Source organism: Lolium perenne, chromosome 4, assembly GCF_019359855.2.
Source record: "Lolium perenne isolate Kyuss_39 chromosome 4, Kyuss_2.0, whole genome shotgun sequence".
In the NCBI taxonomy this organism is placed as follows: domain Eukaryota; kingdom Viridiplantae; phylum Streptophyta; class Magnoliopsida; order Poales; family Poaceae; genus Lolium; species Lolium perenne.
In genome coordinates, this window is record NC_067247.2 from 275,212,524 (window position 1) to 275,228,663 (window position 16,140).

The window sequence follows — 16,140 nt, forward strand, 5'->3', positions numbered from 1 at the left end:
AAACAGTGTTTGTAGGTTGTAGTCGATTCATGTTTTAGGAACGGAAAGACGAACATATTTATACCCGAATTTAAAACATATTAAAAGAGTTTTATTAGCGCTTAATTTTTGGCCCAGGGCTTGCTCTAATCCTGGCTCCGCCACTGCATCACCATCATCAGCCCTGGGCTACAAGGCGCATCATTATCCCCAATATCGGGCGATCCATGCCTGGTCACATCGGGCCTCGCTCCCGTCGCAGCGGCGGCCATAGCTGGAGCTCATTGGTCGTGGAGAGGTCCATGGCCCTGAGTACCACCTGCACGGTCAATCTGCCGCAGGAGAAACGGCCTACATGCCGCAGCGAGAGGCCACACAAGATTCAACGGCTCCCCCAACCCCAAGGCTTGATTCGCGGAACCTCTGCCCGGTGCCCCCAGAATATTCCAGCACAACCCTCTACGCATAGCCGGCGGAAATGTTATTGAATTGGGAGTCAATATGGGAGACTTTCCATGCTGAGCCATAGAGGTCAATTTCCTGTTCATAATCTTATCTTTGTTTATGTCTGCATTTTCCTCAATTATTTCTTAATCATGTGAATCATGTGTAGATTGTTTCTGTATAGTTCTACATACTCACCTCCATGCTACATTTGAGGAGAGCCTACACATTGTCATATTATTTTGTTCACCCATGATACAAGGTTCTTCACTTTCAATTTTTTCTCTGAATTCTCAATCATGTGAATCATGTGTAGATTGTTCCCGTATATCTGTACATAATCATCTCCATGCTACATTTGAGGAGAGGCTACAGATGGTCGTATTATTGTTTAACCATGATACGAGGTTCTTCACTTTCAGTTTTTTCTTTGAATAATGCTGATTGCCTGAAAGTAAGTCTTCTATGGCTCCTGCAACTATACATTTTGTATGAATTTTCTTTGCCTACATGATGGGTGATGATTTGTTGTGCCAATTATTCGCAGCTAGGGAGATGAGGTGGGTTACCGGGTAGGAACACTAGTAGAAATATGGCCTTTTGCACCGGTTGGTAATGGCCATATGCACCGGATGGCCAACCGGTGCAAACCATCCGGTGCAAAAGGCCCCCCCCTTTTGCACCGGTTCGCTTACGAACCGGTGCTAAAGGGGTCTCCACGTGGCCGGCTGTGGGGCGCTGGGCGGGGGAGCTTTTGCACCGGTTCGTAATACGAACCGGTACTAAAGGGTCTGCCGCGGCAGAAAAACATCCCAAAACGCTGCCGCGGTAGAAAAACACTTTTTTTGAATTATTTTCTACTCCCTTTTTTTTCTTTTTTCGGAATTTCTAATATTTTAGTTATTTCACAAGGTTAGTCTCTAACTACCCTTATCTCTAATCCAATTACTTACTCATGCTAAAACTTCCCGCTCGGTCACCCATCCTCCCACTACTCTAGCACTAGCATGCTTAACTTCCAAGTTCCTTTCCATCCCGCATCCAAGTGCTTCGCGCGCATGTATGTGATAGTAGTATCATATCAATCCTATTAACATGTCGATCGATGTCATATTTCTTTATTGTTCGAATTTCAAATAATTATTTTAATAAACCAAAGTAATGTTGTAATAATAATCTTGAATAAATAAATAAACATTAACTTTATAATTTGTATTATTTTTAATTATTTTCAATTTTTCAATTTTTTTTGCCAAACCTAAAACCTAAAAATTTGAAAATCTTATAATTTGCTAAAAGTAATAGCAATCTTTATGCAGGATGCAATTATTAATTTTAATTTTAAAAAATAAAAAAATATGAAATCCTAAATTTCTGGAAAAAAACTAAAATCTTCCTGCTTTCATATTTTCATTTGGAATTTTCAAAATCTAAAAATTAGCTAACCGGGTAAACCCTGGTGAATTCGGATGTAATTTTTTCCCACGATGATTTTGATATATTATACGTTTTGTTTCGACGTCGTATGCAAAAGTTAATGCGGTTTTACCATTTTTCAAACATTTTTTGCAATAAATGTGAAAATTCAAATTTGTTAATTTTCCCTAATAGTAGGTTGCATAACATACATGAATCTCAAAAGATTTTTTTTTGAATAATCTATCATTTTCTTTTCTATTTTACAGTGTTAAAAAAGAGCGGCTCCCATTTTATTTTTATTTTTGTGTGGCACTCCTTCCAACCTTTCTTTCACAAACCATGGCTAACCGAATCCTCGGGTGCCTGCCAACAATCTCATACCATGAAGGAGTGCCTTTTTATTTTAGTTTTATTATGATGACACTCCTCCCCACCTTTGCTTTGTCAAGCCATGGCTAACCGAATCCTTCGGGTGCCGTCCAACAATCACATACCATGGAGGAGTGTCTATTTTTGTTAATTAATTTGGGACTGGGAATCCCATTGCCAGCTCTTTTTGCAAAGTTATTGGATAAGCGGATGAAGCCACTAGTCCATTGGTGAAAGTTGCCCAACAAGATTGAAAGATAAACACCACATACTTCCTCATGAGCTATTAAACATTGACACAAATCAGAGGTGATAAATTTTGAATTGTTTAAAGGTAGCACTCAAGCAATTTACTTTGGAATGGCAGAGAAATACCATGTAGTAGGTAGGTATGGTGGACACAAATGGCATAGTGGTTGGCTCAAGGTTTTGGATGCACGAGAAGCATTCCCTCTCAGTACAAGGCTTTGGGCTAGCAAGGTTATTTGAAGCAAACACAAGTATGAACCGGTACAGCAAAACTTACATAAGAACATATTGCAAGCATTATAATACTCTACACTGTCTTCCTTGTTGCTCAAACACTTTTACCAGAAAATATCTAGACCTTAAGAGAGACCAATCATGCAAACCAATTTCAACAAGCTCTACAGTAGTTCTCCACTCACTACAAGAAAAGTTGCCATGGCCGACGAAGTTGAAGTCGCGCTGTGGTTGCTGGTGTACCATGGCCGACGATTTTGGGTCTGTCCGTTGTGCATGTCAAAACGTTTTTTTTCTCGTTTTTGAGGCCACCTAGCCCGACGAAAACGGCCAAAATGTCGCGTATGGTGGCCCGGGACGTGGTGCATCTCGAAATCTCGGGTTCGCCGGCCGAGTCAACACAAATCTGCACCGCCGAGGGATGTAGGGCCCAGATGGCAGCCTCTCTGGCATTGTTTTTTTTCTCGATCGCGCCATCTCGTTCAACGTTCTCCGATCGAGCCGTTTACGATGCAGGATCATGGGTCCCGCATGTCATCCTCTATGAACCAAAATTCTTTTTTTATTCTTGGATTTTTTTGACCCCCTGATTTCTGGCTACTTCCTTTTTCTTTTGATCCCTTGCCGCCTTGGAAACGTTGAGACCGCTGCTGCTAAATGGGACCCGCATGTCATCCTCTATGTGCAATCAACTTTCTTTTCTTGGAGTTTTTTTTGGCACCTCAAATTTGGTCACTTGCCTTTTTCTTTCGATCCCCTGCCGCCTCTCAAACGGTGATACCGCTGCTGCTAACTGGGACCCGCATGTCATCCTCTATGTACTATAAAACTTTCTTTTCTTGAATTATTTTTGGCACCTCATATTTGGTCACTTACCTTTTTCTTTCGATCCCCTGCCGCCTCTCAAACGGTGATACCGCTGCTGCTAAATGGGACCCGCATGTCATCCTCTATGTACTATAAAACTTTCTTTTCTTGAATTATTTTTGGTTCCTCATATTTGGTCACTTGCCTTTTTCTTTCGATCCCCTGCCGCCTCTCAAATGGTGATACCGCTGCTGCTAAATGGGACCCGCATGTCATCCTCTATGTACTATAAAACTTTCTTTTCTTGAATTATTTTTGGCTCCTGATATTTTTTCACTTGCCTTTTTCTTTCGATCTCATGCCACGTTTGAAACGTTGAGGAACCTGCAGGCTCATGGGACCCGCATGTCATCCTCTATGTACTATAAAAGTTCATTTTCTTGGTTTTTTTTCACCCTCTGATTTTTGGCAATTTCTTTTTTCTTTTGATCCCCTGCCGCCTCTCAAACGGTGATACCGCTGCTGCTAAATGGGACCCGCATGTCATCCTCTATGTACTATAAAACTTTCTTTTCTTGAATTATTTTTGGCTCCTCATATTTGGTCACTTGCCTTTTTCTTTCGATCTCATGCCACGTTTGAAACATTGAGGAACCTGCTGGCTCATGGGACCCGCATGTCATCCTCTATGTGCTATAAAAGTTTATTTTCTTTAATTTTTTTTCACCCTCTGATTTTTGGCTATTTCCTTTTTCTTTTGATCCCCTGCCGCCTTGGAAACGTTGGGTAAGCTGCTGACTCATGGACCCGCATGTCATCCTCTATGTACAATCAACTTTCTTTTTCTTTTGATCTCAAGCCGCATTTGAAACGTTGAGACCGCTGCTGCTAAATGGGACCCGCATGTCATCCTCTATGTACAATAAAGTTTCTTTTCTTGGATTATCTTTGGCTCCTGATATTTTGTCACTTGCCTTTTTCTTTCGATCTCATGCCGCCTTTGAAATGTTGAGTAAGCTGCTGGCTCATGGGTCCCGCATGTCATCCTCTACGAACAATAAAAGTTTGCTTTCTTGGAGTTAGTTTTGACCCCTAATTTCAGGCTATTTGCCTTTTTCTTTTGATCTCCTGCCCCCTTTGAAACGATGAGGACGCTGTTGGCAGGTCGGTCCCACATGTCATCCTCTGTGAACAATAAAAGTTTCCTTTGATGGATTTATTTTGAACCCCTAATTAATTTCGGGATATTTCCTTTTTTTTCCTTTGATCCCCTGCCGCCTTGGAATCGTTGAGGATGCTTTGCCTCATGGGTCCCGCATGTCATTCTCTCAGAACGGTAAATGTTTTTTTTCTTGGATTTTGTTTACCAAATGATTTTTGGCTTATTTTTTCTTTCGATCTCCTGCCGCCTTAAAAACGTTGAGGACGCTGCTGGCTCACGGGTCCCACATGTCAGCCTCTATGAACAATAAACGCTGACGATGCTGCTGCCTCATGGGTCCCGCATGTCATCCTCTTAGAACGAAAATGTTTCTTTTCTTGGATTTTGTACCAACAGATTTTTGGTTTATTTTTTCTTTCCATCCCCTGCCGCCTTTAAAGCATTGACGACGCTGCTGGCTCATGGGTCCCCGATGTCAGCCTCCCCGTACAAGAAACATGTGATATCTTGATTATTTTGCAGACAATAAACATTGTATTTCGCTCTGAGCTATTGCAAACGGATAAATTAAATCTTTATTTTTACATAAACAAACTTATATGTTGAATCTCCTTGTTTTGTGTTTTTGCGAAGCATAGGACTTTCCTGTTTTTTTTAGAAAAATCCGAACTTTCCTGTTTTGGAGTGGGCTGAAATTGTACGAGTCAAAAGGCCCAGCAGGATAGTTCGAAGGCCCGATGTCCGATGCAGCCCAATTGAAATCTTTCTTTTCTTGGATTTTTTCACCCCGATTTCTCGGCTACTTCATTTTTCTTTTGGTCCTGTGCCGCCTTGGAAATGTTGAGACCGCTGCTGCAAAATGGGACCCGCATGTCATCCTCTATGTACAATAAAATTTCTTTTCTTGGATTATTTTTGGCTCCTGATATTTGGTTGCCTTTTTCTTTCGATCCCGCGCAGCCTCTCAAACGGTGAGACCGTCGTCGCTAAATGGGACCCGCATGTAATCCTATATGTACAATCAAGTTTCTTTTCTTGAATTATTTTTGGCTCCTGATATTTGGGCACTTGCCTTTTTCTTTCGATCTCATGCCACGTTTGAAACGTTGAGGAACCTGCTGGCTCATGGGACCCGCATGTCATCCTCTATGTACTATAAAACTTTCTTTTCTTGAATTATTTTTGGCTCCTCATATTTGGTCACTTGCCTTTTTCTTTCGATCTCATGCCACGTTTGAAACGTTGAGGAACCTGCTAGCTCATGGGACCCGCATATCATCCTCTATGTCCATCAACTTTATTTTCTTGGATTTTTTTACCCCCTAATTTCTGGCTACTTTCTTTTTCTTTTGATCTCAAGCCGCATTTGAAACGTTGGGACCGCTGCTGCAAAATGGGACCCACATGTCATCCTCTATGTAAATAAAGTTTCTTTTCTTGGGTTATCTTTGGCTCCTGATATTTTGTCACTTGCCTTTTTTTTCGATCTCATGCCGCCTTTGAAACTTTAAGTAAGCTGCTGGCTCATGGGTCCCGCATGTCATTATCTACGAACAATAAAAGTTTCCTTTCTTGGAGTTATTTTTTACCCCTAATTTCTGGCTACTTGCCTTTTTCTTTTGATCTCCTGCCCCCTTTGAAACGATGAGAACGCTGTTGGCAGGTTGGTCCCACATGTCATCCTCTATGAACAATAAAACTTTCCTTTGATGGATTTATTTTGAACCCCTAATTAATTTCTGGATATTTCCTTTTTTTCTTTTGATCCCCTGCCGCCTTGGAATCGTTGAGGATGCTGCTGCCTCATGGGTCCCGCATGTCATCCTCTCAGAACGATAAATGTTTATTTTTTTATTTTTTTACCAACTGATTTTTGGTTTATTTTTTCTTTCGATCCTCTGCCGTCTTTAAAACGTTGACGACGCTGCTGGCTCATGGGTCCCCGATGTCAGCCTCCCCGTACAAAAACATGTGATATCTTGATTATTTTGCAGACAATAAACAGTGTATTTCGCTCTGAGCTATTGCAAACGGAAAAAAAAATCTTTATTTTTAAATAAACAAACTTATATGTTGAATCTCCTTGTTTTTTGTTTTTGCGAAGCATAGGACTTTCCTGTTTTGGAGTGGGCTGAAACTGTACGAGTCCAAAGGCGTCAGCAGGATAGTTCGAAGGCCCAGACGGCCAGATGCAGCCCAATTGAAACCTTTCTTTTCTTGGATTTTTTTGACCCCCTGATTTCTAGCTACTTCCTTTTTTTTTGGTCCTGTGCCGCATTGGAAACGTTGAGAACTCTGCTGCTAAATGGGACCCGCATATCATCCTCTATGTACAATAATTTCTTTTCTTGGATTATTTTTGGCTCCTGATATTTGTCACTTGCCTTTTTCTTTCCATCTTATGCCGACTTCGAAACACTGAGACCGCTGCGGCAAAATGGGACCCACATGTCATCCTCTATGTACAATAAAAATTACTTTTCTTGGATTATTATTTTTGGCTCCTGATATTTGGTCACTTGCCTTTTTCTTTCGATCTCATGCCACCTTTGAAACGTTGAGGAACCTGCTGGCTCATGGGACCCGCATGTCATCCTCTATGTACTATAAAACTTTCTTTTCTTGGATTTTTTTCACCCTCTGATTTTCTTTTGATCCCCTGCTGCCTTGGAAACGTTGAGTAAGCTGCTGACTCATGGGACCCGCATGTCATCCTCTATGTACAATCAACTTTATTTTTTTGGAGTTTATTTTTGACCCCCTAATTTCTGCCTACTTCCTTTTTCTTTTGGTCCTATGTCGGCTTGGCAACGTCGAGACCGCTGCTGCATGATGGGACCTGCATGTCATCCTCTATGCACAATAAAAGTTTCTTTCGTGGATTATTTTTGGCTCCTGATATTTGTCACTTGCCTTTTTCTTTCGATCTCATGCCAACTTTGAAACGTTGAGAACGCTGCTGCAAAATGGGACCCGCATGTCATCCTCTATGTACAATAAACGTTTTTTCTTGGATTATTTTTGGGACGTGATATTTGTCACTTGCCTTTTTCTTTCGGTATCATGCCGCTTCTGAAACGTTGAGGAAGCTGCTGGCTCGTGGGTCTCGCAAGTCATCCTCTATGTAGAATAAAAGTTTCCTTTCTTGGAATTATTTTTACCCCTGATTTCTGGCTACTTCCTTTTTCTTTTGATCCCGTGCCGCCTTGGAAACGTTGAGACCGCTGCTGCAAAATGGGACCCGCATGTCATCCTCTATGTACAATAAAGTTTCTTTTCTTGGATTATTTTTGGCTCCTGATATTTGGTCACTTCCTTTTTATTTCGATCCCGTGCCCCTTGGAAACGTTAAGACCACTGCTGAAAAATGGGACCCGCATGTCATACTCTATGTACAATAAAGTTTCTTTTCTTGGATTATTTTTTGCTACTGATGTTTTGGCACTTGCATTTTTCTTTCGATCTCATGCCGCCTTTGAAACGTTGAGACCGCTGCTGCAAAATGGGACTCACATGTCATCCTCTATGTACAATAAAAGTTTCTTTTCTTGGATTATTTTTTGCTCCTGATATTTGGTCACTTTCCTTTTTCTTTCGATCTCATGCCGCCTCTGAAACGTTGAGTAAGTAGCTGCCTCATGGGACCCGCATTTCATCCTCTATGTACAATAAAGTTTCTTTTCTTGGATTTTTTACCCGATTTTTGGTCACTTGCCTTTTTCTTTCGATCTCATGCCACCTTTGAAACGTTGAGGAACCTGCTGGCTCATGGGACCCGCATGTCATCATCTATGTACTATAAAACTTTCTTTTCTTGGATTTTTTTGGCACCTCGTATTTGGTCACTTGCCTTTTTCTTTCGATCCCGTGCAGCCGCTCAAACGGTGATACCGCTGCTGCTAAATGGGACCCGCATGTCATCCTCTATGTACACTCAAGTTTCTTTTCTTGAATTATTTTTGGCTCCTGATATTTGATCACTTTAAAAACAACTTGTACGTAGAATGTCCCTGTTTTTTCTCGGTGAATCATAGTATCCGTGTTGTATTAGAAAAGGGGCCGAAAGTGTTTGAGTTGCCCGTTTGTAGTTATTGGGCATTATAGTCCTAGTAAGTAGGCCCACATCAATTACCATGTAGACGGCAACCCAAAAGGGGAAATTTTGGCCCAAGCGGGGGAAGTTGTACTTTTTTTTCTATTGGTAAGGTTAGCCTCACACACAAAAAATGTCTGGTTACATGGGGCGATCTTTGGAAGCCCGATCGTTGCGAAGGTTGCACATTTGCGCCTAATATGCTTGTCGGCGGGAGGTTTGCTATTTGTTGGAAAACTATGGAAGGGGAGTTTGTTGGTGCATGCATACGTTTGCGAGGAACCAAATGCAGCATTTTGACTTCACCAGACAACTGAACAGCATGTGTTCTTCACAATACAGCCAACACAAGCATTAACTAATGTAACTAGAGACATTGAGTACAGATTGAGCCTTCATGTTTAACATAACATTGTGTGTGGAGGAGCCACGCACATAGTATATAAGAGTACCATCATGTTGGCCACAAATGCATCATCGAAGAGAGTGGTAAATATACTTATTGACCACCTCTCTACAAAAAAGTGGTAATTAGAACCGAACATGCACCACCTTATTTGAGCTGTGATCCATATTGTTCCTCCAGTGGTGCATGATTGCCTTTACACTTGATGACCTTCTCGCAGTTTTCGTGATCAAATACGAGCACCTTCAAGGATCTGGTGTCAATCCTCTTGAATATGTGAAGTATCCTATCTTCAAGTCATGTGCTTTGACAAACGCCGACCAGCGTGCGTCCATAACAATCTTGCCATCTTCCTCCTTCGAGGCCGACCTCCCGGATGCAATCGGTGGAGATCTTGACTTGATGGTCTCTCGGCCACAAACCTTCAAACCAGGGCTTAAAAGCAGGGGATGAGCCCATCCGGTAACTTGCGAAGCTGCCGTGGCGGGTCTACTCACCGGCGTTTGGTGGCACGATCATCAGGGCAGCTCCCTTTTTTCGAAGATGAGCTCTCTACAAGCTTGATCTTGTTGCCTGAACAATGCAACAACAAAAATGGACCCAAATGGTATACTTATGAAGCCCACAATCTGAACATTATGCCTCTGGATCTAGTTTGGCTATTTCGTAGGAACGGTATATCAGCTTCAACTCATAAAACTGGGAAAAAACTAAGCAACAGGAATAGAACTATAGATAGCATGGCATGGTGGATGCATAGCCCGTGTTTGCAAATAGTTTGTGGGTAGCCCACACTTGCAAGTTCATATCAACATATATTTTCCCCGGAAATTATTGTATTGCAATTTCGACGATTCGCACTTGATCATACTTTTCATCGGCTGCCCAGTTTGGCTGACCGGTTTGTTTATTCGCTAGTGTCCTCCTTCCTATTCCTAGACACCCAAGTCCATCATCATGGGCACTGACAAGGTGTAATATAAGATATATGCCACAAAAATAATATGTAGGATTGATAATGAAAATAAGTTTCCAATGGTCCGTGTCCAACAAGGGACGAGTAGTTTCTCTCCACTTCATCCTGACGTGTGTGGTGAGCAAGCCCTCCCATCAGTATCAGAGGAATTTAATTTGACAAGGGCTACAGGAAGACATCACCAAGAAAGGGTGATGCATGTCTCCTTCAACAAACACAGCAGTACATGTCTAAAGCAAGTACATGAACACAAGTACACCACCATAATAATACTACATGAACACAAGTGATGCCGTCGGTTGGGGAGGCCTAAATAAAACTTAAACTTAATCCTTATCTAATGGACGTCGGTTGGGGCGCGCGACGGGTCTGCCTCATCCTCGTTCTTCGCCTATGCCGCCTACGTCCGTGCCCGCTTCTGGTCCCATGCTTCGCGATAGGGGCGGCCCCAGGGGTATTCTTGCGTATGCAGCTGAATACCCAAGATTTTGACAAAACCTTAGAATTTCCTCATAAATCAGGGAAAAATTTGGCAAATACATGAGGATTTTGGCAAAATGAATACACAGGTTGAAAATGAATACCCAGCACTTCAACACTGGCGCAGCCACTGTTCGCGCTCCAGGCGGTCGAGCATGGCGGACGCCGTCAAAAGACCTTGCCGGTGGCGCTATCCCAGCGGTTCAGTCCTTAGCCGAGAAATCTCCTTATGGAAGAAGAGTATCGCTTGCTGGCGGGCGAACGCCTCATAATGGCGATGAGCCCTGTCCTCGCAGAACTTCCGTTGGGAAGCCTCCAAGATCCGGAGGTCGTGCTCGCTGTACTCCTCCTTCAACCGTGGGTCCTCGTCGTTATCGGAGCTGTACTCCGCGTCGGACTGCGGCTCCAGCTCCGGCTCCGGCTCCGGCTGCGATGGTGGTGGAGGCTGCGCGCGGACTTTGAGGCCAAGCCTACAGAACCTCGTTTTCCGATGGCGCGGCATTTTTGAGGTGGAGAGGAGAGAATGGAGCGTAAGCGGTGGTGGAAATGAGAGGATAGCACCGCGGGGGTGGACGGCATAGTAGGTACTTTATGCTGGTGGTAGGCAACTACCCTCATTTACGGCGGGGTAGGCGACTGGACGCCGCGTGTCCGGCCGCTGCCCTCGTGGCCGCCTAGGTTTAGGCGCGGGAGACCATTAAACGCCGGGGACTACCAACCTTCCCGCGTCGCCTTTGATGCGAACAGTCGCGTCCTCTCGCTGACAAGGCGGCCCCACACGCGAAAACCGTCGTGCCGCGAGGTGCCGACGCGCCCGATTCGCGCCCTTCGCCGGTGTGAGCCCAAAAAATGCAACTACTACTACTGTACTAGCGTATAGGGTGAGCAGGCCCTCCCAACAGTATCAGAGGAATTTGACAAGGGCTACAGGACGACTAGTTACATCACCAAAAAAGGTGATGCATGTCTCCTTCACATGGTCTTCTTATGTCATATAGTAAGGCACTAGCAATGATCGGCGCGGCGTGTCTAACTAATATACTCCCTCTATCTCAGAGCTTAAGGCATAAAAATAAATTCGATTTTTGATCAAAGCATAAGGCGTAGGGTGAACTCTATCCTATTTCTACCGAAGATGCCCCTCTCAGCCATTTCTCGTTTGCTAAAAACAGGGAGACGATTGACCCAGCTATGGCATGCACACGGTATTCACGCTGAATTAACTGCTCCTCCAGTCAATCTCCTCTAAAACCGGTGCCTCATTGGTTGTATACGGTGCATGCATGAGATGGTAGTTAACGAGGAGTCTGATGCGGCTACTTTAGGGAAGAGAGAAAAATACGGAGTAAAAGGAGTGAGTTATTAGAGATTTATGAGGGGCAAGTATGGAAGCTAATTTCCACGCCAACCCTACTTAATCCTAGCGCCAATTTATTTACACCTTAAGCTGTGAGATGGAGTAAATGTTTAGCAGTTGTAAATATTTATGGGCTTTTCATCGGCAATGATGATGGCACAACATGAAGTGAAGTTTAGCAGTTGTAGCATGATTTTTTTTTGAATAAATGATGCTCAAACTCACCGATTCTCAAACTGCCCTTACAACGTTAGGGGAGCTGATATTAGGCACATACCCACTTTCCCTAAGCCCTGAGACAACGCAATCAAACATCATGCTATCCGGAAGTCTGAAACAATCTCAACTGTGAAGAGATCAACATTTAATTTAACAAAACTGTCTAATCCTGATGTGTAGAGAACAAATCCGTTGCACATATTGCTGCAACTCATAAATAGATCACAACACAACTTCAGGATTATTTTTTACAGAACACAATTTTGTGATGCCATTTGTTATCACTCCTTGGTGTGTATCTTGTGCAGTATCGGTTAAATTGCTAGGCCATCTACTAATGCGATGGTTCATGTCTCCGATTGTGAAAGTAAGAGTTCATATACTTAGCCAAATGCTCAGCTAGCTACCCCATGTAGGAAACTGACCGTGGGAAGGTAATTGCATCCTTCTCAGAATTTGATCTATTAAAAGACATCTGAAAACAAAAGACGGCTACCCTGAAGTAATTGAGTGTAAGATGAAATACTAAAATTGCTACACCAGCAAAAGTGGACAATTGCCTCATCTAAGCTGGTCTAGTGTACATCCATGTTTAACATGTGAAGATGTGAGCGTATGAATTAGTAGCCAAAAACAACAGACTATTTTCAGGGAAAGCATGGCAAAGTAAATGCAGATAATTCTACTTTAGCAATCGTCTCACCTTGACACATGTAATATGAACTATAGTTTCATGAACAGTAATTAGTAAGAACAGAGAAAAGTAACAGCTGCCTTAGTTGATATAATCTAAAAATAGTAGCTGCCCATTTCAGCTAATGATTTGTCCAGATGAAAAGCCCAACAAGAAACTAAGCATCAGAAATGTCTCAATAATATATAGAAAATAACTCTACATCAGGATAAGAATGAATTCAGTAGCTAACTCTATTTGAGTCTTTCTGTTACTTCGACTGATGTTTACATACTAAAGTGGTACTGCAATAATGTTTCTGTGATTGACATCGAGCATTCTTGCAGTTTTAGCATTTATGTCATCTAGGTTATTATTGATGCCAAAACTAGACACTAGTTAGTGTATACACAGTTATATACTACCTCTGTCCCACCGAAAGTGTCTGAGATTTGTCCAAATTCAGATGTATCTAAACAGTGAAAGCATATAGATAGATTCAAATTTTGACAAATATATATCATCTTAAGTTTAAGTCTGTCTTGTAGTTAATTCCCTTTGTCTTAAGTGATCTATTAGAGAGCTTCCTGTGACCACCCGAAGGGTAAGAAATGTTTAATCGTATAAGTGGATTGCCTAGACCTTTCCATCAGTTCGGACTTTTGGTTGCGTTGGCTAGTCGATGAAGCTTGACATGGTGTCGAGCCAGGGGTCTCGAGTTCGAGTCTGGCTTTCGCAATTTATCCTAAAATTGCCGCCCTTGCGATCAGTTCGGACTTTTGGTTGTGTTGGTAGTGCATTAAGCTTGACAAGAAAGAAATGCCTTTTTATAGCTAACCCCAAGTCTGGTAACATTTGCAAAATAGGTATCAGATGCAGCTATCCATTCAGTAGAAGAATTTGCATTTTAGAGTTGAAGGTTCATAATCTCTTCTCTACTATTGATAGTTAAGGGTACACAGGGTATTTCTTTACCTCATTTTCGCGTTCTAAAAAAGGTACGCCATATGGTTGTGCTAAGTTAAACTGATTTAAGTCTGTTCAAGTTTATCGAAAGTTATACTACCAACATCTAAAACATCAATATAGGCTCATATATTACAAAAGATATTTAGATTTTTTTTTCTCGAACACATGCCTAGTCGTGCATCATTATATATTAGAGCATACAGGGTTGTAGCAAGGCTACGAAAAACTGAGAAAGCAAAAAGAAAGAACTATACAGGGGACTACAGGCAGCTAACTTTGCTAGGCCTGCAGGTGCTAAATCTTATATATATATGAGGTTGTAGATATTAGTCGTAAACTTACTCAAACTTAAATAACACTTGATTAGGAAAAAGATAACCTGAGTTATTTTGAATGAGGGGACGTCACAATCACTAATCAAAGATAATTATGGGAAACTGAAATCTATTCAAGAAAATGGGAGAAATAATGTATCAAACACAAAATTAATTATACCATTTTGCAGATTGTTCACCGATATAAACAAAGAACTGTTTGATCTGCATGTAGGTACATCCAATCAACGCTTTTTCCCCGATCTCTAGAAAATATAAGCTACGCATGTAATTACAAACGATTTTCTTCTATTTTTCTGTTTCTACGTTAACATTTGAGATACTTGTTAATTACATCCATATTCTGCAGTTGCATAGAGTTACTAATTCAGGAATGCATTCACATACGGAGTATACTATGTTTGCTGATGACTGACTAGTACTAATTCATTGCAAGCAACGGTTCATTCATATTCAGATAAAGGATGTGATCGTTAAGTCATATACTTATGAAAGTCCTTATGCATCTCTCTGATGCAGATGGCGGGGGTCTCTCGTCCTCCTTTTGGAGGCAAAATCAATTAGTTATATATGAAACAATGGGTGTAAAAGGTTATCAAAAAGGGTGCCTTCATAGTGCTACGTTATCTTTTGAGATACTGGTTAATTACATCCATATTCTGCATTGGCGTAGAGTTACTAATTCAGGAATGCAATCACATACTGAGCATACTATGTTTGTTGGTGGCTAATTAGTACTACTAATTCATTGCAAGCAACGGTTCATTCATATTCAGCAAAAGGGGGTGTGATCATTAAGTCATTTAAGAAAGGTAAAATATAAACAAGGTAGTTCATTAATAACTTCATTGGTTAAGGCAGTGTATCATGCAATGCAAAAGGACTGAAAAAATACCATTTGCGGTGTCCCAGAAGTACGTGTAGCCGTTAGTTTAGTCCACCGCAAAAACGTGGCCACCGAGTTCAATGTTATCACAGTAATTTGGATAATCAGGTGCAGGTGTAAGGGCCTCCAGCATGGGCATTCTCCAGTCGCCACCCCCTTCAAGGTAGAAAATCGTTTTGTCGAACAAGGCGATGAGCTTGTAATCTGCGTACCTCCCACCTTTTGTGGGCACTTGGCAGATTACAATCTTCAACAAATCAATTGCTGGACCCCAGTTAAAAGAGTATGCAGGTTGATATGAAAAACTACTATGATCGATCTTCGAAGCAGGTAGGGATGGAAGGGGGATATGTCGCTCGGTGTAGACGTTCACGAGGCACCACTGGTACCCATGATGATCGGCGGCGGCGATCCAGTCGCCGTTCGCGCCAAGCCATTTTCTGTCATGCATGAACGGCAGGGCGACAGAACGGCGAGGATGGTCGAGGGGCACCAGGTCGTACACGGTATCATGCAGACGAGATGCTGTTGCCCAATCCCAGTGTTCATCGAACCAATAAGCAGGCGGAGGCATCAGCAGGCAGGGTTCACCCCAATGGTGCATCTTACCTTCATCCTTGCTGATCCGGTCGTAGAGCTCCCTAGAACATGCGGCAAGTCGGACGGTGTAGGTAACGTCCAGATGCGCAGCGATGAGGTCGGTGTTGTCGCCGGTGAGAGCCTCCCAGTGGCCTTCCCCGCCGCCCCGGCAAAGCCTAGAATAATTCATCACGTGAAGATGGATTTAGGTGGATGGCGGATGCAACCGCGCTTGGGGATTTTGGAGGAGAGGGCGAGCGGAACGATGCGACGTGGTGGGGATCGAGATACTGCGCGTGCGCGTGATTCTGGGAGGGTGAAGAAGAATATGATAGACATGCAAGGGGCAAAAACTAGGTAGTACTCTAGGCTGCTGCTGTGACTGGGCGCCGATTTGACTGTTGGTATACTAGCACGCCACCCATCTATAAATTTGTGACGACGTTTGGTGCAGTGATGTCTCGTCACATCAGGTTGACCAGAGAGGTTTTTTTTTACAGTTTC